This window comes from Rhinopithecus bieti, unplaced genomic scaffold (genome assembly GCF_001698545.2).
Source record: "Rhinopithecus bieti isolate Rb0 unplaced genomic scaffold, ASM169854v2 scaffold_1295, whole genome shotgun sequence".
Classification (NCBI taxonomy): domain Eukaryota; kingdom Metazoa; phylum Chordata; class Mammalia; order Primates; family Cercopithecidae; genus Rhinopithecus; species Rhinopithecus bieti.
In genome coordinates this window covers 6,178,253-6,202,816 of record NW_016803880.1, presented here as the reverse complement: position 1 = coordinate 6,202,816, position 24,564 = coordinate 6,178,253, and positions in this window count along the sequence as shown.

Here is a 24,564-nt window from a genome sequence, read left to right as displayed (position 1 = left end):
ATAACTGGCTTGCAATGCATACAATTTTATATAAAACCTTATTTAATTCATCAAATAGAATATTTTCAGCTGGAACAAAATAGTTCCTTCTTAAGCTCCTAAAGAAAGATGCCACCTTAAAATTATTCAGGTAAGAGTGATATGTGAGAAACTTCACTCTTTGACAATTTATCAGAACAACTGATTATGTACTTAAGCATGCATAAATATACTTTCTATACACATTTAACCTAACCTGATAACTTTTAACCCATAAACCAATTAAATTAAATCATTCCAAAGTGATCTTACATTGCTCGTGTTATAATAAGCAAGTTTTTCCTAGCATAACTATTTTTCAAAATTTTGATTGCATAGAGACTCGAGGTAAATAACAATATAATCCATAATAAAACGTATCTAAAACATAAAGTCCAAAGTTTACTTGCTCTGTATTTGTTGATTTTCATGTATGCATTGCACTCCTTGTTATTGATAATGGTGTGGCATTATTCAGACACAAGTAGTTTCACTTAATGGATTCACTGATAAATATCCGAGTGATTTCATTAGTGAGTTATGCTATTTAAATCACTCAGATATTTATCAGAGAATCCACTAATAATTGTATAATTACTGGATCATAATTTGTGCTAAAATACAAAGTTTTTTTTATCATCTTTTATTCCTTTCACTCATTCTGTCATTTATTCAACAAATAGTGACTTGGTGCTTCCTATGTGTCAGCATTGCTCTGGACTCTGATTCTAGCAGTGAGGCAAATACGCTATTGTTCTTAGAACTTCTATTTTTAGTGATAATGGGCAAATATTAAACCAAGTAAATATTCTAACTACTTTTACGTTTTGAAATACTTCAGAACCAAGGCAGGGAAGGAGAAAAAGTTTCCAGAAGTTGCAGAGTTTAATATTAAGTAGGGTTATAAGAGAATATCTACTAAGAAGATAATATTTAATCAAAAAACAAAGAAAAACGATAGTAATGTTGTGTTCTAGGGCAAGAATGTTGAAAGTATGTAAAAAAGAAAGTGCAAAGTTTCAGGGCTGAGGTCATATCTTTCCATTATGGCTTCAAAAGAGAAGCAAGAGAGAGAATAGTAGGATATAAGTAAGAAAACTAATGCAGGGTCAAATTACGCTGGACATTTCAGGCCTCTATATAGTTTATTTGTTGCCATTAAACATATTGGCAAAAAAAAGTAAATTACTTTTAATGGCAAAAATCGCGATTGCTTCTGCACTAACCTAATACAAGGGCGATGGAATTTATTGGTTGTTGCTATAATCACTAATGCCTTAACAGAGAAACTGATAGACTCAAATCAGCCAATTGTTAATTGAATGCATGGTAGGAAAGTTACAATACATCCATGGAATTATTTAAAGAGACCGTAATTTCCTGGAAGTGGAATGTAATTGATGCTGATGATCTGGCCCAAGATCTGATTATAAGAGGAGCAGAATTTCAAATTGAACTGTTTTCTCAGCAAGTCAAAATCAGGGTCATAAAGAGAAAGGACAGGACCCAGAGACTGTCCTGGATCCTGAGATAAGTGATTCAGGAACATTAAGCAACCAGATCTCCTCGAGCCCTCTAAGCCTAAAAAAGTGGTTCACTTCTCTTTTTTAGACTGTAACAGACCCCTGGAGAATTTCCACTGGACTCCCCTGAGGCAGATATTTTGCAGAAGAAAACTTCCCTCCATGAGATCTTCTCCCACATTCCCTCTTGGCAACTTAACCAGAAGATATGGTTAAGTTCATTTCCGTGGGCTTTAGAACTTCTGGACCTTATACATGAGAAAAGAGATCATTCATGGTTGGAGTCACCAGACCTGGTTAATATGTGCCAAAAGGAAACAGAAAAAGCAGTCCTGGTGGCCACATCTTGCAATTACTAGACCAGAGTATAAAGCTGGATGAGAGAGACTTTGATGATATGAAGTGTTAGGGTTTAAAAGGAACACCAAACTCAGTGGATTTCAAGAGCATCTGACATCAGTCCCCGTATGCCTTAGGCATGGCTCCTAGAAGCACTACGGATCACATTACATAGTGTCAAGTTTCCAGACCTGCCCTGATAGAGTGTTGTAGAACCAATATAAAGGCTGAGGCACTGTACAAGCTGGAGTGACTGTGCACTTCGCGATTCCCAATAACATTAGTTTCACTAAGTGTATAAAGATTGCGCTTTTTACAGGCTTAACTAGTGGCTGTTTCCTATAGGCCAAGAAGGATTAGCAAATAATGCTGTTATGAAACAAATGTTGAAGATGATATACAATTCTAGAGGAGCAAAGGAAAGATTGTAGCATGTAATCAGTACAGAGAGATAAGGACCAACATAATTTCCATGCCAGTTATCAGCAACTCAACAATAAAGGAACTCTATCATGTAGAAATCTAAGACAATGGATAAGCTATCATCACAGTTTTTAGGGAAACTATAGAAAGGTTGCCAATAAGGATTTTTGTACATGTACATATATATTCAGAAAGCAGCTAATGTGGAGAAGCAGAAGGTCAATATCAGCCACTCCAGTGGAAATTTCAATCACTCATCTACTTTCCAAGCCTGAGCCAACTTTCAGACTGAGAGTCCAACGATTAAAGCAGAAGCTGTGTTTTTCAGAGAAATGACCTGATGCCAGAGCAAATATATACTGTAAAGATAATTTTCTTCCTCTACTCAAAGAATCTATAGCCATAGGTACATATGGAAAAGGGAGCACCCACATTTTTTGTATAGTGTTGTGAATTGAAGGAAAGTCAACTTTTACCATAGCCTCCCTTCAAGTGTAGGTACATATGAAAATCAGGTAATACATTTAGTTTAACCACAAATTCATTTCACAGTGGATCCAATGAGTCCATATATGCACAATAAAACTTTACTTCCTGAGTTCATAATTTAGATGTACATACATAGTAACTGGCAGGAGACTCACTCTAGCTCCTTGCAATGTGAATGAATAGTAATTGTCATAGGAAAGGTCAAGGAAAAGACTGAAAAAGTTCTTTAAACCGCAGCCAAGAGACTTCATAAGAGCAATATTGCCTTCCAGATATAATAGGAGAGATCAGTGCCATTTTTAAAAACGTAAAAAAGTTGCAGAGGCACAGTTTCTACTGTGTTCTCATTTAAGTCACTTGCTTCGTCATATAAAAATCAAATACATGATGACAGATTGCAGTGAACTACAGGACACATACCCAAATGGTAGTCAAATGCAAAGCTGTTCTGACAAGTGTGATATTACTGGAATGGGTAGACCTGGGTATGTGATACTTGTTAATTTTTATTTTTAATTGCAGAATTTTAATTAGACACTTTTTTTATAAATTTAAGTTTTTGATTGAAAACAATATATTTGCTTAAACATAAAGCACAGTATGTTTCTTTTACTGCTACAGGTGACAGTGTTTCTCAAGTTTATAGTGATCAAACTTGGTTATCCACTGAGTTCTAGGAAAGTCTTGAATTTTAATATTTTTAGACAGAAAGTTTCAAAGGCTTCTTTATTGTCAATAAGCTCTTCAGCTTGCATAAAATAAAACTAATAAAGGATTCCAATTCCATTTGTTATGTCTCACAATTTGTATTTTCTTGGATCCAGGTAAAACGTTTCAAAATCTAACAAAACCCGTTACATAAATTAACACATAACATTTTTTCTAATTTTGCTTGTCAAGATAATCTTATAAAAATATATAAATAAAATATAATGTACTAATTTCTGGAATTGATACCACATCCTGAAAATATTAGCTGAAATTAACTGGAAATAAATGTGCAAAGCTTCATGCATTACAAAAAGAAACATGTTTAGATGAAATTAACTAGGTTGTTATAAATACCATCTTCAAAATTGTTGTTAACCCTACTAAAGGTTACAAAATGTTTTTATTAAAATTTATTCAATCATTTGCTTAAGTAATAACCAAAGTAATTGTCATACACAAAAATATAGAATTTACATAATTAAATATTCAAAATATGAAAATGAAACATTAACTGCAAATTGTATAGCATTCTTTCATCTATTTAACCTCTCTGATCAAAGCAAGCTCATTCGTATTTGTCAAGCAATTGTTCTTTGACTTTTTTTGAACTTGGTTAAAATGACATTTTAATGAAATAATGTGGGCATAAAATGGAAAACAGTAATTAAAAGGCTTTTCTTCAATTTATACATTATTAGTGCCTAGTTTTTCCTTCACTTACTGTTTACCTTTCCAAGGCTAAGACCAGAAGACATCTGGAGATTCTAAGGAGAGTACTAGATCTGTCAAATATTTCAATATACACAGCTCTCATTCTTCTTTTTCCAATAACCTAGTGTAATGTCAGTAAAATGAAAGTAATAGTAGTCAATGATAGACATTTTAAGCCTACTGGGGTGTGTGTGTGTGTGTGTGTCTGTGTGTGTTTGTGTGTGTGTGTGCATTTTGGGTCTCTTTTAAGAGAAAGGAAAGGTAAGAGTTGGTTTATGCTGTGTTTGGTCATGTGCTTACTTAATACATTTTGTTTGAAACAACAGCCAAATAAATAGATAAATTAATTAAAATAACTTCAGCTAGACTGTCACACAAACTATATATATAAAGTTAAAACATGGATCAACATTCTATTCTCTTTTAGGTATTTATGAAGAAGAAGCACTCTGTCTCATGGCACATTTTTGGGAAAAAAATAAAAAAGAATTTTAGTTTTCTAAATGCTGAGCTTCAAATTCCTGCCTCCATGCACAGCTACATTATTCCAAAGAATAACATCTGAAATATTATATATTGTTAGATCATTATTGATTTAATGACGGCATTGGTCAAGATGTAAAGAGCATTCTGTAAACTAGCACACACAGCTCACAGCTTTCAATGTATTTTTTAAAATAGTAACTGTTTTCTTTTCTTTCTTTCTGTTTCTGAGACAGAGTCCTACTTTGTCACCCAGGCTGGAGTGCAGTGGTGTGATTATGGCTCACTGCAGCCTCGACATCCCAGGCTCAAGCAATTCTCCTGCCCCAGCCTTCCGAGTACCCGAAACTACAGACATGCGCCACCATGCCTGGCTAATATTCCTGTTTTTGTTTTTGTAGAGACGGAGTTTCGTCATGTTGCCTAGGTTGGTCTTTCACTCCTGAGCTCCAGCCATCTGCTGCCTTCATCCTCCCAAAGTGCTGCGACTATAGGCTTAAGCCACTGTGGCCTGTCTATCTCTTTTCTTATTCTGAGCAGAAAACAAGAAAGCAACCATGGCAAGATCTGTGACATGGTAAACAAGTGCCGACGTAAAGTTAGACATATCTAGATAATCTGTATTCTCTTTGTTTGTTTGAGACGGAGTCTCGCTCTGTCGCCCAGGCTGGAGTGCAGTGGCCGGATCTCAGCTCACTGCAAGCTCCGCCTCCCGGGTTTACTGAGGCAGGAGATAATCTGTATTCTAATGCTCCAGAAGCTCCATTATTTTTATCCTGGCCCTGCCCCAATCTTGATGCTCCCTTTTATTCTGGACTCTGCTCTGGAATGAATAGATATATTTATGTAGTTTTTGTTAAAGTTCTTGTCAACTATATTTTATGATAAAAAATTGCATTAAATTTTCTGTAAGGTATGCAGATACAGTTAAACATACTATTTACAAAACTGTACATTTTAAAGTTGAATTGATCCCTGCTAAGCTACATTGCATCTGTTTCTGTTTCTTTTCATTCTTATTTGGAGAAGTGGTGACTGAGGAAGAAATATTTCATTGCTGTGGTAGTTCCTTGAACACTAGCTTCTTATATTACTTGTAATATGTCAGTAATATTTTTCTGCACGGAGTTGGCTTCATACACATTTATAATGGCAGCAAGAAGCCTGAGTGTGGATGCTGAACTACGTGCCACTTCCCAGCAAAGAAGGGAATACAACCACAAGAGGAATCTTCTTGACAAAACAAATGCTTCACATTGAAGTTATTTAAGATGTGGATTTAATTTCCATGGGGAAAGGCTGTATCGACATCAACAGCAGAATTCCAACCTGAAATGATGCAGAAATTCACTGCAAGCCAAAATTTGAAAAAGAAAACATGTAGGTCCTTAGTGAGTTATATTTTGCTTTTAGATAAAGATAAAAAGAACACACGAACTCTTTAATGAATGTAAAAAGTTGAATTCACGTTAATGTCATACTTTGGAACACCCTGGGTATACTTTCAAGTTGAATAAATGATTGTTTTGATTGATTTAAGAAATAACCTCTGGATATTTCCAAACCTATGTTCTTTCTAATGTCATTCACATCATGTGTAGTAGTTTTCATACAATCCCGGTTTAAAGGTGGTTGTTTAATTTCTTAGTGGCTTTTCCTGAATGTTTTTATATCCAAAGCTAATGAAAATGTATTTTATGCATTACAACAAAGCTAAACTTTAGTAATGACCCTGAAAATAGTTGTAGGGTGAATTTAAACATTTGAGAAATATTTTAAGGAAGAAACAGCTGAATAAATAAATAGTAAAAAATATTTTTGATGTGAAATTCAATATGACTCTATATATGTATGGTGTCTATCTATCAACACTCTCATGAAACTGCCTATCAAAACAAAAAGGACATAGCTCATACATTACAAGAATCAGTGAAAAAGATAGAATTGTTGAGCCCAGTTAAAAGTCTGTAAGTTAATATTTGAGAATAAAACATTTCTTGAAAATTATATTGAAATATTTTTTGGATGAAGTTTTCTTAGTCTTAGAATATATATACTCTAAAAAGCAAATAGATGTTTATAAACTGTATTAGTTTCCAGGCACACTAAGGTGTTTCTGATGAAATATAAAAAATTTTATTATGACATAGATTTATTTTGAGTCAGCATATTATAGAGTGAACTGGAAGAGGGAGTAAAATTATAGAGTAAAGGGATGTTCATATGTATGTGTAATGTTTTCCACACTATTTAGTTATTAGAACTTGTTATGGGCTGAATATTTGTATCCTCCAAAAGTCATATGTTGAAATCTTAGCTCACAATATGATGTATTAGGAGGGAGGGCTTTCAGAGGTAATTAGATCATGACGGCTGAGTCCTCTTATACAACATTGGTATCCTTACAGAAGGAACCCCAGAGAGCTCTCTCATTTGCTTTCTGCTTTGAGAGTACCTAATAAAAAGGCAGACATTTGAAAACCAAAAAGTGAGTCCTCATCAGAGCTCCACTATTTGGCACTCTTGATTTAGATTTTCACTCTCTAGAACTGTGGGAAGTAAATTCTTGTTGCTTATAAATCATTCAATCTACGGCTTACAACAACCCAAGCTGATTAACTTAACAAAGAAGATAATTCTCTTATCATATTTGATACATAATGAAAACAGAGAGTTGAGAAAAAATCCAAAATGAATGAAGATTTGTGTGTATCAATCTGTATGATGATGAAAAAATATAACTTTGATATGTACACTGCAATGCCATATACATAGTTCAGAATCATGGACAGTCATCGAAAGGATGAATTATCAGAAAGGCAGAAATCTGAACAGTGAAAGAGAAAAAGATATATAAATATATATATGAGGAAATCCAAAGGGAATAAACATGAGTTAAAACAAAACAAAGTATATGTATTAGTCCATTCTCACATTGCTGTGAAGAAATGCCGGAGACTGGGTAATTTATAAAGAAAAGATGCTTAATTGACTCACAGTTCCGCATGGCTGGGGAAGCCTCAGGAAACTTACAATTACGGCGGAAGGCATCCCTTCACAGGGCAGCAGGAGAGAGAATGAGTGCAAGCAGGGGCAATGCCAGACACTTATAAAACCATCAGATCTCCTGAAACTCACTCATCATCACGAGAACAGCATGGTGGAAACTGCTCCATGATCAATTACCTAGTCCTACCCTTGACCTGTGGGGATTATGGAGATTATAGTTTAAGACGAGATTTGGGTGGGTGCACAAAGCCTAACTATATCAGTATAACAAATAACAACAACAAAAAAGAACGATTTTCCTGGTTATAGAAATATGCCTAAAGTGTCAAAGGACTGACTGGTGCAAATACAGTAGATTGATGACATGAGTAATGCACACGAGAAGGCAAGGGATCAAGAACCACCAACAACACAAAAAGATATATTCTAAATCTACTCTATCAGATCATCATTTTTGTTGTTGCTGTGAGCAGCCTATAGCTAAATCTGCAAACAAGGAAAACCACTGACCACATTTTTTATGCCTAGCCTTGATTTTCAGGTCATCTTCCTTTGTTTATTCACCCATCCATGGCGTAAATATTTGTTGATGTTTCATCTTGCATCCATTCTTGTGTCAGTCGATTAATGTCAATAAGGAGTTAGAGTAAAATTACTTTTAGTGAAGGAGCAAACATTAAAATCCCATGTGTTATAAGCAACTGCAGGCAAATGTGCACAGTGCCACCAAACGAACACAAAGGAAAGGTGTATGAAGTTCCAGAGAAGCAAAAGCATTTTTTCATAATATTTACTTTTAATTGAGTTTTGAAAAAGAAATAAAGGCATGACAAATTTAGCTTATTAGGTATATAAAGTTTAACATTTATGTAACCAGCCATTTATAAAATATGTTTATAATGTCATGTCAGGAAATCACAACAATATCTATAAGATATAATTTAATTTTAGTGTAACATTCAATAAGCTGTAGGTATATGTTTACATTACTTAGACAGATACCCTGTCTATTTATAAAGGCATTTTTATTGTGTGATATGAAATTGCACATTAAACATACACATAGAGACATACAAACACATACACATTGGAAAATTTACTTGCCAAAAAATTTTAATCTAGATATTAGTATTTTGTTATTAGCCTATTCTTATAGTATTCTCAGATATAAACAGAAAACGTAAGATTATTTGAAGTTAGCAAATAATTTGAAGTATTAAAACAATAGTAAACTAAGATATGATGAGAAAGAAGCCAAAGACAAAATATATGTAAAGAATGATTTGGAAATGGTGACTGCTGAAACTGAAAGCCAAATACATTAAACCCTTACTATTTTAAAATATCACATTTAAATATGACTTTCTTTTTAATTTGAATTAACTATGGAAGGAAGATTAGAAGAATGATCAAGAAATATTTTCTGGGCTTTCCAAAAAATGACAAACGACGTATTTGGCAGAATGTCAAGTGTCTTATAAATATTACCATATCTTGTCAAAAAAGTAAAGAAAATTAGTAAAACAACTAATGAACTCTGAAAAAATAATCACCAAACACAGCATTGCCATGAAAGAATATTTCAAGATAATTTAATCAATTGGTATATTGGATTCAGTCTGATAGGATCACAAAGTAAAGATTGCAACACCTAGGCAGCCAGATTTTATAGGTTAATTTGACAGGGATAATATCTCTTAAAGATAAATAACCAACCCTGTGTTGTTGGGTGCACCATATTGATAAAGAATGAGCCTTGAAATCATTTGCCCTTAAAAGATTCATGTGACCAGCAATTGTCAGAATTTCATAGATTATAGAAATCTCCCTTCCCAATGACCTTGATATCAGTGGAGGTCATAGTGATGGTGACTCACATTTTGTTTTGTTTTGTCATTCAATAATTGTGAACCAAGATTTTCAGTGTTCTATGCTCAGAAAACCTGGACCAGGCAGAAATATGATACTATTCACGAAGAATAGTTTTCAAAAGGTAGCATGAAACTAGCACCAACTGCATTTGTTGGAAGTTTCTTAGATGTTTTATTCTATGTGAAAACACAAACACACACCTTATAGAGAAGGATGTTTAAAGTCCTATCTGGCTTCAATCACGCTCTGCTCTATCCATACTTCTAAATAACAACCTTCCTCCCCGCTACCCACAAAAGAAATTTGGATGTATGCCCAAATTCAGTATGTACTTATTTTTGTTCCTCATCAGTCTTTCAGCCCTATGCAGTATTAAACACACTTGACCATCCAGCCTAAAACCACGATACTCTCTGCACTTAACCTACAAGAAATTGCACTCTCTTGGTTTTACTCATACAGATGGAATTGGACTATTTCAGTGTACGTTACTGATTTGTTCTTGCATACCTGGCATCTCAAATTGAAAGTTCCTGTGTGTTCTTGGGATCTACTTTACTTCAAGGTCCAAACAGTTTCCCGAGGAGATTTCCTCCTCGCCGGTGACTAGATCCGTCTAAGAATAGATGTTCTGCTAATGTGTTTCTTCTGAGTGTTATACATAACTCAATCTATACCAACTCTCTATCTATCTGTCTGTCTGTCTATCTATCTATTCATCTAATTTGTCAAGGTTTTCCAGAGACGGAACAAATTAGATATAGACATATTTATAAATACACAGGAGATTTTTTATTTATTTATTTTATTTTCATTTTCATTTTTTTAAGACGTAGTCTCGCTCTGTCGCCCAGGCTGGAGTGCGGTGGCGCGATCTCGGCTCACTGCAAGCTCCGCCTCCCGGTTCCCGCCATTCTCCTGCCTCAGCCTCTCGAGTAGCTGGGACTACAGGCGCCTGCACCACGTCCGGCTAATTTTTTGTACTTTTAGTAGAGATGGGGTTTCACCGTGTTTGCCAGGATGGTCTCCATCTCCTGACCTCGTGACCCGCCACCTCTGTCTCCCAAAGTACTGGGATTACAGGCGTGAGCCATCGCGCCCGGCCAGGAGATTTATTATGGAAATTATATCAGATGGTTATGGAGGCTACAAAGTCCCACAATTGGTTGTCTGCAAGCTGGAGAACCAGAGAAGTTGGTGTGGCTCAGTCCAAGCCTGAAGTTCTCAGAACCATGAAAGACAATAGAGTAGCTCTTATTTTGAGGCCAAAAGCCTGACAAACTTGGGGGTGAGGGGTTGCTGGTCCATGTCCCAGAGTCCAAAGTTCAGAGAACCTGGAGATCGGACGTCCAAAGTCGGGAGAAGAAAGGTGTCCCAGCTCCAGAAGAGAGAGAGAGAATTGGCTTTTCTCTGCCTTTTATTATTTCTGGGCCTTCAGTTGATTGAATGGTGCTCACTCACATCGCCTGAAGGCCCATCTTGCTTATTCAGCACACTGATTCAAATTCCAGTCTCCCATGGTAACACCTTCATGTACAGACTTGGAAAAAATGCTTTATCAACTCTGGATATCCCTCAATACAGCCAAGTTGACACTTCTAATTAACCATTATGCTATCTATCTACAAACTGAAAGTCAAATACTGAGCTCTTCATCTTTCTCCGTGTTCTCACTCAGTCTTTCCAATCTCATTATATGATATCACTATTTATTTGGGTGCTCTAAACAAAAATCAGAACATTATGTTTCATTCCTCCTTCTTTCTTAATCCTCACATCCGAACTATCACTAAATGTTGTTTCCAATGTTACCTCCTCACTATCTTTATTTCCACTATCCTAGCCAACATCATCATAGTATCATCACTTACCTGAAATACTGGAATAGCTTCCTAAATATTTTACCTGCTGTATTAGTCTGTTCTCACATTGCTAATTAAGACATACCTGACAATGGGTAATTTATAAAGGAAAGAAGTTTAATGGACTCACAGTTCCACATGTCTGGGGAGGCCTCACAATGATGGCAGAAGGCAAAGGAGGAGCAAAGGGACGTCTTACACGGTGGCAGGCATGGAGGACGTGTGCAGGGGAAGTGCTCTTTATAGAACCATCGGTTCTCCTGAGACTTATGCACTATCAGGAGAACAGCACAGAGACAAAACCATCCCCATGATTGGGTTACCTCCCACCAGGTCCCTCCCAAAACACGTGGGGATTATGAGAGCTACAATTCAAGATGAGATTTGGGTGGAGACACAACTAAACCACATCATTTGCTACCAGCTTGCTGCAAGGATGTTACTTTCTATTTCATCTAAAACACTTTAATCACACTAGACTTCAAGTTCCTTTAATGAAATAACAATTCCTCTTTGAAGACATTTACACATTATTTATTCAATGAGAAAACTCTCCTTGGCATACTTTGCCCATCTAACTTATGCTCATTTTTAAAGCATCAACTTAATCAATTTCCTTAGCAGAAACTGAAGTAGCCCCAGTGAGATACTCTTCTCAGCAACAGTTCACCTGTATTGTCCACTGCCTTAGAGCTGTGGTTTGATAGTTGATTTTGCTAACTGAATATAATAGAAGTGACACTGCATGGCCCTTGAGGTGAGATAATAAGAAGTCTTACAGATTCCTACCTGGTCTTTTAATGTGCTCTATGGATCCACTTACTATAGTCTAAAGGAGCATGTGAAACCTCAGGAAGAAGCTCACATAAAGAGGAAAAAAAATATTCTGATCAAAAGCCTCGTTGAGCTTACAATTAAAAAACAGCCTTACCGGTTAGGGATGCAAGGGAGCAATATTGGAAAACACTCCAATCCCAGCTGGGATCTTCCTGCTAACATTATATTGAGAAGCAATAAGTTTATTTCTAACAAGCGTTACCCAATCTGAGAATCATAAGCACAAGACATGATTGTTATTTTAAGCATTGGAGTCATTGGAGTATTTATTTTAGAAAATTGTTTAAACAATAGTTAAAAAACACAAAAATAAAAAAACAAGAATAATCTCAAACAGCACTTTTTTTTTTTTTTTTTTTTTTTTTGAGAGCAGGGTCTGGCTGTGTCACCCACCAAGCTGGAGTGCAATGGTGCAATCTTGGCTCACTGCAGCCTCGACCACCTGGGCTCCAGCAATTCTTCTTCAGATTCCAGAGAGCTAGGACTACAAGCGTGAACCACAATACCTGCATTTTTTTTTTTTTTTAATATCGAGACAGGGTCTCACTTTGTTGCCCAGGCTGGTCTCCAATTTTTGGGCTCAAGCAATTGTCCCACTTCAACCTCCCATGCTGGGATTACAGATGTGCGCCGCGATGCCCAATTCTAATATACTTATTTCATAGCAACATATACTTATCTGTCATAGAACTTTTTAAAGATTAAAATGTGTACTTTTATCTGAACATGATTAGGACATGGATATTTTTTGGAGAGGAAGGAATTATTCAGCTTACCACAATAGAGTCTGTATTTCATTGAAAAAGTAATTCAGAAATTCTTTAAAATTCTGGCTGGACATGGTGGCTCACGCCTGTAATCCCAGCACCTTGGGAGGCCGAGATGGGCGAATTACCTGTGGTCAGGAGTTTGAGACCGGCCTGGTCAACATGGTGGAACCTCTCTCTAATAAAAATTTTTTAAAAATTAGCCAATCATGGTGGCGGGCGCCTGTAGTGCCAGCTACTTGGGAGGCTGAGGCGAGAGAATCGCTTGAACCTGGAAGGGGGATGTTGCAGTGAGCCAAGATCACTCCATTGAACTACAGCCTGGATGACAGAGAAACACTCCATTAAAAAAAAATGTTCTTTAAAATTCTACGTGTTACCAAGAAGTCTCACTGTACCTGCAACACTCAGTACTCAGGAAATATCAAGGGATGGATAGCACATTTGAAATGATACTTGCAAACCTATTTGAGAAACACTGGTTTTCAAGGTCAAAGGCTTTGCTTTGAGTTCTCATGGCCATTATGTCCACTCCAACAGAAACAAACATTCCCGTAAGATTGCATTACTAAGTATACTCTGCATCTGGACTTCTCACTCCCTAACCTTGACTCTGCTCTTTAAATAGTCTGATAAAGCCAAATAATATAGAAGTGTGTTGCTCTATGCCTACGTTTATTAACAATAGGTTCTGTGGCCTTTTTCAAATATAAAACTAAAAACATTCTGCATGATTTTCAGCCCAGAGATCCAGTTTACTAGAAACAACAGCCATGTAAGGATGCTCTTGAGGCTCATTGGAGGGACCTTACTGTTAACTACAAACACTCAGAAAACTCCACTAAATTTATGTTTCCCAATTAAAACTTCACCTATTTACTTCCAAGATTTCCCTGCTGATGGTAGATCTAAAATGCAGATTTCTTCAGGTATTCCCAGAAGTACAAGTCATAACTAGGGAAAAACCTCTTCCAAGTAACCCAGAAAGTAGGAGATTATTAGAAATGAACACTTTCTGCCCAAAATCTTCAGATAGAAGCAGAAATGTGGGTATTTACTGATAATTAGATTCTCCTTTGTTTCTTTATCCTCTTTTCTATGTTCATTTTCCATCTTTCTATTCATTTAATGTTTTGAGGGTTACATTGATACTCTTAAGAGCTTTACCCTTAAACTTGTTACTTTGTATATCAGGGGGATATGCTGTATTAAATAGACCTACTAATATCAAAGCTCTTTTTCTGACAGACTTTTTATCGGGATCGAATATGTTCTCTTTGATGATTTCAGGTTGGAAAAAATCTTGGCTTAAAGACATTATTCAAAACTTTCTAATAATTCTAATTTTCATTCTTGTTGTATTCATAGGACTTTTTAAAATTCACTTTCTCCAGCATCTTAAAGTATTCCATATAATAACTCTTGTGATAACTTATGGAAATTCAACTACAATGAGTACAAGTCATGTGAAGTGTGATGGCAGCTATCACCAATAAATCTGAAAGTTCAATTGACCCTAGTGGTACAGATTTGAAGGAATTAACAATATTTGTCAAATGATAAGATTCAATCCCTTCTCTGATCAAAAGGAGTTATTGTAGGAAACTCTGGAAGACTGAAAAATTACCACTTGGCCACCTATCTGCTTCCTCTTGACTTTGGTCCATACAGCTCGTCCTCTCACTCTGATATTTGCATAATCTTAACCTCTAACCCAACCTTCTTGTTAAAACTATATTACCCAAACAAATAGCTGTTAAAGCCCAAAATAATTCTTTCTTCTGAGACCCATATTTGACCAAACATTCCCCCAAAGTAGTTTAACATCTGCTGAAACCATTGGCAAAGCCCCAAGAACATTTTAATCACCCTCTCCCAAGTTAGTACACACCTTTGAGGTATTTTGCAAGCTACTATATTCTGAAAAAAGGGCTTACAGTTAATGACTTGTCAGTTTCTTTTTTTCCATGAATCTCAACTTTTACAGCCTTAAAGAGCACACATGACACACAACTAAACGAGGACATTATCTTTTATTGTGTGTCTAGTCTGAGAATAATTTTTAATTAAACTGTTTCAGATGTTTGAGGATGAGTAATAGAAAATTTGTATGTTTAACTTGAATAACTAAATATATCTAATAAATTCATATTTCTTTCCATTAATATAAATCAGGAGCAACTTAGGGCAAGCACAAAACTAACCACAAATTTAGTAATAAGAAAAGTTCACTTTTTTTAACTGAGCTTTTGCTGTGAGTTGGGTCCTGTGCTATCTGAACATACAATTTCTCATTTAATTACCTTAATGCAAAGTATCACAGGGTCATTTTTCCCCAAAGTGATAATAATGCCATGATGACAATTTACACTAAGCATGTTTGCAAACATTTGCTTGAAATTTTAGCCAACATGGCATTTGTCTAGTGTCATTGTATTGGTCTGTATCAATATGTGCTGAGAGATCTGACAAGATGGCCGAATAGGAACAGCTCCAGTCCACAGCTCCCAGCCAGGCCAATGCAGAAGGCCGGTGATCTCTGCATTTGGCACTGAGGTACCCATTTCATCTCACTGGGACTGACTAGAGAGTGGGTGCAGCCCATGGAGGGCAAGCATAAGCAGGGTGTGGTGTCACCTCACCCAGGATGTGTAAGGAATTGGGAAACTCCCTCCCCAAGCCAGGGGAAGCCATGAGGGAATGTGCCTTGAGAGACAGTGCTATCTGGCCCAGATACTACACTTTTCCAATGGTTTCTGCAACCCACAGACCAGGAGATTCCCTTGAGTGCCTACACCACCAGGGCCCTGGGCTCCAGGTGCAAAACTGGGCAGCCATTTGGACAGACACTGTGCTAGCTGCAGGAGTTTTTTTTTTTTTTTTGTATCTCAGTGGCACCTGGAATGCCAATGATACAGAACCATTCACCCCCTGGAAAACCTAGAAGAAATGGACAAATTCCTGGACACATACACCCTCCCAAAACTAAACCAGGAAGAAGTCAAATCCCTGAATAGACCAGTAACAAGTTCTGAAATAGAGGCAGAAATTAATAGCCTACCAATGAAAAAAAGACCAGGACCAGACAGATTCAGAGCTGAATTCTCCCAGAGGTACAAAGAGGAGGCTGTATCATTCCTTTCGAAATTTTCAAACAATAGAAAAGAGGGACTCCTTCCTAACTCATTTTGTGAGGCCAGCACAATCCTGAGACCAAAACCTGACAGAGACACACACAAAAAAGAAAATTTCAGGCCAATATCCATGATGGACATTGATGTGAAAATCCTCAATAAAATATTGGCAAAACAAATCCAGTAGCACAAAGCTTATCCACCACGATCAAGTTGGTTTCATACCTGTGATGCAAGGCTGGTTCGACGTATGAAAATCAGTAAACATAATCCATCACATAAACAGAATCAATGAGAAAAACAACATGATTATCACAATAGATGCAGAAAAGGCTTTCGATAAAATTCAACACTCCTTCATGCTAAACAAACTCAATAAACTAGGTATTGAAGGGATGTATCTCAAAACAATAAGAGCTATTTATGACAGACACACAGCCAATATCATACTGAATGCACAAAAGCTAGAAGCATTTCTTTAGAAAACTGGCACCAGACAAGTATGGCTTCTCTCACTACTCCTATTCAACACTGTGTTGGAAGTTCTGGCCAGGGCAATCAGGAAAGAGAAAGAAATAAAGGATATTCAAATAGGAAAAGAGGAAGTCAAATTGTCTCTGTTTGCAGATGACATGATTGTATATTTAGAAAACAACATCATCTGAAAACTCCTTAAGCTGATAAGCATCTTAAGCAAAGTTTCCGGATACAAAATCAATGTGCAAAAATCACAAGCATTCTTATACACCAATAACAGATAAACAGAGAGCCAAGTCATGAGTGAACTCTCATTCACAATTGCTACAAAAGGAATAAAATACCTAGGAATACAACTTACAAGGAATGTGAAGGACCTCTTCAAGGAGAGCTACAAACCACTGCTCAAGGAAATAAGAGAGGACACAAACAAATGGAAAAACATTCCATGCTCATGGATAGGAAGAATCAATATTGTGAAAATGGCCGTACTGTCCAAAGTAATTTATAGATTCAGTGCTATTCACCTGAAGCTACTATTGACTTTCTTCACAGAATTAGAAAAAACTACTTTAAGTTTTATACGGAACCAAAAAAGAGCCTGTACAGCCAAGACAATCCTAAGCAAAATAACAAAGTTGGAGGCATTACGCTACCTGACTTTAAACTATACTACAAGTCTACATTAACCAAAATTGCATGGTCCTGGTACCAAAACAGATATATAGACCAATGGAACAGAACAGACACCTCAGAAATAACACCACACAAATATAACCATCTGATATTTGACAAACCTGGCACAAACGAACAATTGGGAAAGGATTCCCTATTTAATAAATGGTGTTGGGAAAACTGGCTAGCCATATGCAAAAACCTAAAGCTGGACTCCTTCCTTACACCTTATACAAAAATTAACTCAAGATGGATTAAAGACTTAAATGTAAGACCTAAAATCATAAATACCCTAGAAGAAAACCTAGGCAATACCATTCAGGACATAGGCATGGGCAAAGACTTCATGTCTAAAACACAAAAAGCAATGACAACTAAAGCCAAAATTGACAAATGAGATCTAATTAAACTAAAGAGTTTCTGCACAGCAAAAGAAACTATCATCAGAGTGAACAGGCAACCTAGAGAATGGGAAACAATGTTTGCAATCTACCCAACTGACAAAGGGCTAATATCCAGAATCTACAAGGAACTTAAACAAATTTACAAGAATAAAATAACCCCATCAAAAAGTGGGCAAAGGATATAAACAGACACATCTCAAAAGAAGACATTCATACAGCCAACAGACATAAGAAAAAACGCTCATCATCACTGGTCATTAGAGAAATGCAAATCAAAACCATGATGAGATGCCATCTCATGCCAGTTAGAATGGCGATCAATAAAAAGTCAGAAAACAACAGATGCTGGAGAGGATGTGGAGAAACAGGAATGCTTTTATACTTTTGCTGGGAGTATAAATTAGTTCAACCATTGTGAAAGACAGTGTGGCAATTCCTCAAGGATCTGGAACCAGAAACACCATTTAACCCAGTAATGCCATTACTGGGTATATACCCAAAGATTATAAATCATTCTACTATAAAGACACATGCATATGTATGTTTATTGCAGCATTATTTACAATAGCAAAGACTTGGAACCAACCCAAATGCCCATTAATCATAGACTGGATAAAGAAAATGTGGCACATATACAGCATGGAATACTATACAGCCATAAAAAAGGATGAGTTCATGTCCTTTGCAGGGACATGGATGGATGAAGCTGGAAACCATCATTCTCAGCAAACTAGCACAGGAACAGAAAACCAAATACTGCAAATTCTCACTCATAAGTGGGAGTTGAACAATGAGAACACATGGACACAGGGAGGGGAACATCACACACTGGGGCCTGTTGGGGGTTGGGGGCTAATGGGAGGGAGAGCATTAGGACAAATACCTAACATAGATAACAGGTTGATGGGTGCAGCAAACCACCATGGCACATGTATACCTATGTTACAAACCTGTACGTTCTGCTCATGTATCCCAGAATTTAAAGTATATTTAAAAATATGTCAAGTGCTTATTATCAGAATGTTAACAGAAAATATAGACAGAAAAAATAACTTTGGGCATATACTCTGTCATAAACAGTGCAGTCACCAAATTTTAGTCGTACTGTGCTCTTAAATCATATCTGATGTTTCTAAATTTTTGGAGTATTGTGCTTCTTTTAAACAAATATCCATATACAAATGTTGAGATAGCCTGCAGCCTTTAAGTTGCAAAAAGGTGCTCTAAGTGGAAATTGTGTATAATTTTAAGATAACTAAGCAGTATACCTAGACAATAAAACAAGACAATTTCAGTAGCGTAAGTCTTAGTGGCAGGTATTATAAATTACTTAAAAATTATATTCACTTTTAAAGAAACACTGATGAATTCACTAATAAGGGAAAGATTTTACACATTTTTTAAAACATACTGTTAAACAGACACTATTGTAATGCTATAATGATGTGCTATAATGATATCCTAGTAGGCGGCACATATTACACATCATTTACCGTGACGAGGAGCATGAGAGCCTTTGTATAACTGGCTACAGGAGGATAAAGTGGTAAATCATAGCACCACTGAAGCATGAATGTAGCCTAATTAACAAAACTGAAGCTTCTACACTCATGCTGTCCTTACACGTGTCTTCATTCACTTGCACGGTCTATGCCTTTGTGTTCAGTAGAATGTTGCTTCTCACTGTCATGCTGCAGTGTTTCTTGTCTACCTGCCACATCTCGAGTGATATCTTAAGGTGCTGTGCATGCAATTATCTTTTGCTCAGTAGTATTCTAATTAAAATCTACCATTTAACTGAGCTTCTTCTATTAAAAGCATGTAGAAATGTCCCAGGTCTGGAATCACATTTAAAAACATATTTCTTAATTTCTTATAGTTATGCATGTAATTCCATTTATTTCAGCAAAATCCTAGCTAAATTCTTTTCTACAATTGTTAATACCCAAGGATATTAACTTACATCGGAGAGTAATACAGAAGAAAACAAATGAGGCTTACCTTTCTCGATGACAGGCAAAAGCACTCATCTCTGAATACTTTGGTTAGCCTCTCCGTCTTCAAAATATACATCAAACGTTCTCTTCTCTCTCCATTCAGTAGAATGAAAAACTGTTTAGTTTTATATAGTTGCACTGTTGTAAGTCATACAAATAATATTATCTATATGAAATAGTGAAAGATCAGTTGATAGAACATCTTAAGTCCTGTTGTTTAATTACTGAAACCCATTTAAATCTTCTGTGGCATAATTTGCTCTTTGAATCATGAGAGAGTGATTGATTACTTTTGGAATGTTACTGATTTTGAAGTTTATTTGATTCAATTTATCTTCATCTCTTATCAAGGAACAAATCTGAAGCACAATATATTTATGTGTTTGAATACCATAAAGCCAAAATAAAGTCTCATTAACCAATTCTTTCAGTGGCATTGTCACTGATTTTTATTTATGAGCTTCAGTAAAGGAGCCTACACAACAATGCCAGGTCTCTAGATATGTGGCATGATATAATAAAGTCAAGTGAGTTATTCTTATGCCACAATATCTTATCTACAACATGTAATGATGAACAAAATTCAATATATTGAACACACCTATGTATATATAAAATTCACTACATATGTACATGACATATTCAAGCATAAACAGATGCACTGAGTTATTATTGATGACAGTAAAATGAACACCTTTAAATTGTTCAGTGTAATAATTCTGATATCTGTATACACTAATGGCACTATGATTATGATCAAAACAATAAGTATACCTTAACTTCAAAAGCTTTCTGTGATCCTTAAAGTCCTCTCTGTTGTTTATTTGTCAAGGTACAATTTAAAAAATAAAAAAAATTATGAAATACAGAAGAATAATTGAAATATATTTTCACCAGAGCCCGTAACTAACTGATCATTATATCTTTCCTTCACCACCCATTACAGCACCTCAGGTGATGAGGTTGCTTGGTTGATGGGGTAATCAAGAAAAGCTCAACCCTGAGGGAGATGAGGCACTAATTTTCTTGCCCTATTGAGGTTTTCATTATTGCAATTGCTAATTTATTGTTATAACTTGGCAGAGAATCAACAATAAAATCCCTGTGCTGTAGACATATTTCATTTTGTAGCAGGAAGTATAACTCCTCTGATTAACTTTTTTTTTTTTTTTTTTTTTTTTTTTTGCTTTTGCCTGTTATTCTGTGGTCATGAGAATTCCAAAGTTGACCATGAGGCAGTCTTAGCTTCTCATTTCATGGAAACCCTACTTTCACATGGTAAAACCATCCCTGCCTAGGAATAAGAGCTCTAGTGCAACAGACCTTAACTTTACCATGACAGGAAGCGCAATTCTCCAAGTGAGTCACTGGAAATAGTGAGAAGGGTCGATCTTACTTTCATCTTTTGCTTTGTGAACTCATGTATTCTAGCTATTTAAGATCCAATGCCATATTCTGCCACTAGTTCGATGACATAACAGTCCCTGGAAAACAGTAAACCAGATTTGCTAAGTATTGTCCTCAAGCTGAATTCTTATCTTATACTTTGACAGTCTATCCTGATATTCTCACCGTCAGATGTTGATGAGGGGTGTGCTATTTGGTGGGACTAGGGGAGCCCATGATCATTCATCCATATTGCAACTCCTTTCCTATTAAATGCCTCCCTTGGTCTGAGGTATGTAACACAAAATCTCCTGTAATTAAATCAGGAGCTCTTATACTGGTGATGGCAGAGATATCATTTACAAGAAAGGAAAACCCATATCAGATATAGGTGGGAGTATCCATAATAATACATTTATAATTTCTCAAAAGTAAATGATTTTACTGAAATGGACTTGACACCAAGTGGTTAGCTGGCCTCCTTAAGAGATGCTGGGAAATAGAGAGCAGTAGAGGTTTCCGTGGTTGATAAATTAAGAACTCAAAACTAGCATGTAGCATGTCCTCTGGGTGAGAGGAAGGCCACACTGCAGTGTCCATACATCACACTCATCTTTGAAATCTTGGAAACTCTGTTCATGGATCCATCATACAAATTTCATGTGACAAAGAAGAGAGAGTAGCCGATGTCCACCTGTTATTTGCGAAATAACTCATTTCAGATGATCCTTTTCCATGGGCATTGATACATGATTCAAAGACCTACATACCTTTTTTTTCTACTCTAATTGGTCCAATGCTAATCCTTTCCAGACTGTTTTGACTCCAACATTTAGTCTCGTCCTTTCTAATCCCCTGACTTATGAGCTAAGCCATTCACCACTGTCTGGGAGTCCATACATCTATTCTCATCAGGTCATATACGCATATATACAGAATTGAATATCAATAATACAGCTTATTATGAAGTTTTTCTACCATTGATGTTTGTTAGAGTCACTGTTAAGTAAAGCAATAATGTGTCAGTGTTTTGTTGTTGTTGTTGTTGTTACTGTTGTTGTAATTAATATATTGGGTCACAATTTTTATGACTTACTCAGAACTTTTAATTCACTCTATTAAATGAATGGAAATCATACATGTAAGAAAGATGTAGACTGAGGAGAGAAAATAGGTCAAAAGAGGTAGATGAGGGGGCCTGGCACAGTGGCTCACACCTGTAATCCCAGCACTTTGGGAGGTCAAGGCAGGTGGATCACCTAAGGTCGGGAGTTCAAGACCAGTCTGACCAATATGGAGAAAACCCGCCTCTACTAAAAATACAAAAAAAAAAAAAATTAGCTGAGCATGATGGTGCATCCCTGTATTCCCAGCTACTTGGGAGGCTAAGGCAGGAGAATTGCTTGAACCCAAGAGGTGGAGGTCGGTGAGCTGAGGTCATGCCATTACATTACAGCCTGGACAACAAGAGTGAAACTCTGTCTCAAAAAAAAAAAAAAAAAAAGAGGTAGATGAGATGGGAGTTTGAGTCAGCTCTTTGAATAGTTTACTGAATTCTCTAGTGCTGTTTGAATTACACAAAATATATCATTTCCTTCATGTTCTAATTACTAGTATCCCTGCTTACCTAATTATTTTATGGATCTGACAATACCATACGTCATGGTAACCAAGCTCAGTTACTTAATCTACTCTTAGCCTCTCTGATTCTACTAGGCTCCAGTTACATTTCAGAAACTATTATTAATTGGCAATTAGTTTTCTATGTCAGAAGATATAACCTTGCTCTAGAATCTTGGCATCTGGGGAAGGTTGTAAACTTTGGCTGAAAATTTCTGTTGATGCTCTTCCTTTAAAAAAAGTGGAGTTCATTTTTCCACCCATGTGAAATTGGGATGGCTTTGTGGATTGCATAAACCAATAAATGTGTTAGAAATAGTGCTGTTTCTCATAGTTTGAATTCTCCAAGAAACAGAGTCTGAAATGGAGGTTAGTGTGCATAATGTTTATTAGGGGATGCGCTTTGTATTAACATCTATATAGACAAGGGGAAGAAAGCAATGTTTAACAGAGGAAGAAGTTGACCTGCAAACAACTTACTATATCTTCAGCTGACCTGCTATGGAGCACTGGAACTAAAATGTCCTTCAGGGTCATCCTTCATTTAGTTAATATGACCAAGTCTTTCTTTATGCCTGGCCACCATCATTTACTGACTGTGGGTGTCCTTGATGGTAGGTTACCACAGGTGCAGTAAATATCTGTAACTGACACAATTTTTGAAAGCGCTCACATGGAAAAACTTTTTGTTAACAGGATTTCCAACCACAAGGCAACATGTTTTTTGAAGAAGAATATGGATGATGTATTCCTATGCCTACCATACTGTATGACTTCTCAGGCTAGGCTTTAAAATCTGTTTGCCTCCTTTTAAATCTTTCAGAACACTCTTTTATTTATTATTGTTTTTAAAGTTCCTGTATTTTATGATTCTTTAGCATGTTGGGGCCTTGTAGACCTGGGGAAAGGCTGCCTCTCCCAGAATTAGCTTGTTCCTGGACATAGCAAACAACTTACCTGCGATTATGCCTTTGATATGCAAACCAACAAAATCTGAGTTCATAAACTCCATCATCTGCTTTATCAGGCTCTTGCCATCCAGTGACACTATCTCCCTGCCCTAAATCAGTCCAGCACCAATACTAGGCAATGAGGGACCACCACCCTTATAACCCAGAGCCCATCAAAATTATTCAAATTATCCAATTCTAAACCTACTTACCATTCATCACCCTTTCTTTCCCATAATAACCACAATACAAGTTTTCAGCCATGCTCTTCATTTGCTTTTTCAGACTCCTAACTGACCCTCGTGCCTCTCCATGTGGCCTACATGGTGTGGCATCCCCCATTCTTTTGGAAACTGTGAGTTACAAACTGCCTTTTTTTATTTTTTATTTTATTTTATTTTATTTTTATTTTGGGGGGGGTGCGGAGTTTCGCTCTCATTGTCCAGGCTGGAATGCAATGGCATGATCTCAGCTCACTGCAACCTCCTTCGTCCCCCAGGTTCAAGCAATTCTCCTGCCTCAGCCTCCCAAGTAGCTGGAATTACAGGTGCCCACGACCACACCCGGCTAATTTGTGTGTGCGTATATACATACATATATATATATTTTAGTAGAGATGGGATTGCACCATGTTGGACAGGCTGATCTCTACTCCAGACCTCAGGTGTCCACCCGCCTCGGCCTCCCAAAGTGCTGGGATTATAGGCATGAGCCACCATGCCTGGCCACAAATTTCCTTTTTAAATTACAGTCATCTTCTGATCTGTTGGCCTCACCATACCTAAATAAAGTAAATCCTCAGGTACATTTTAAAACAACTCTATCTTCAAAGCCATCAACTTTTTGCAGAAAGATGGGCTGAATTATTGGATGATGA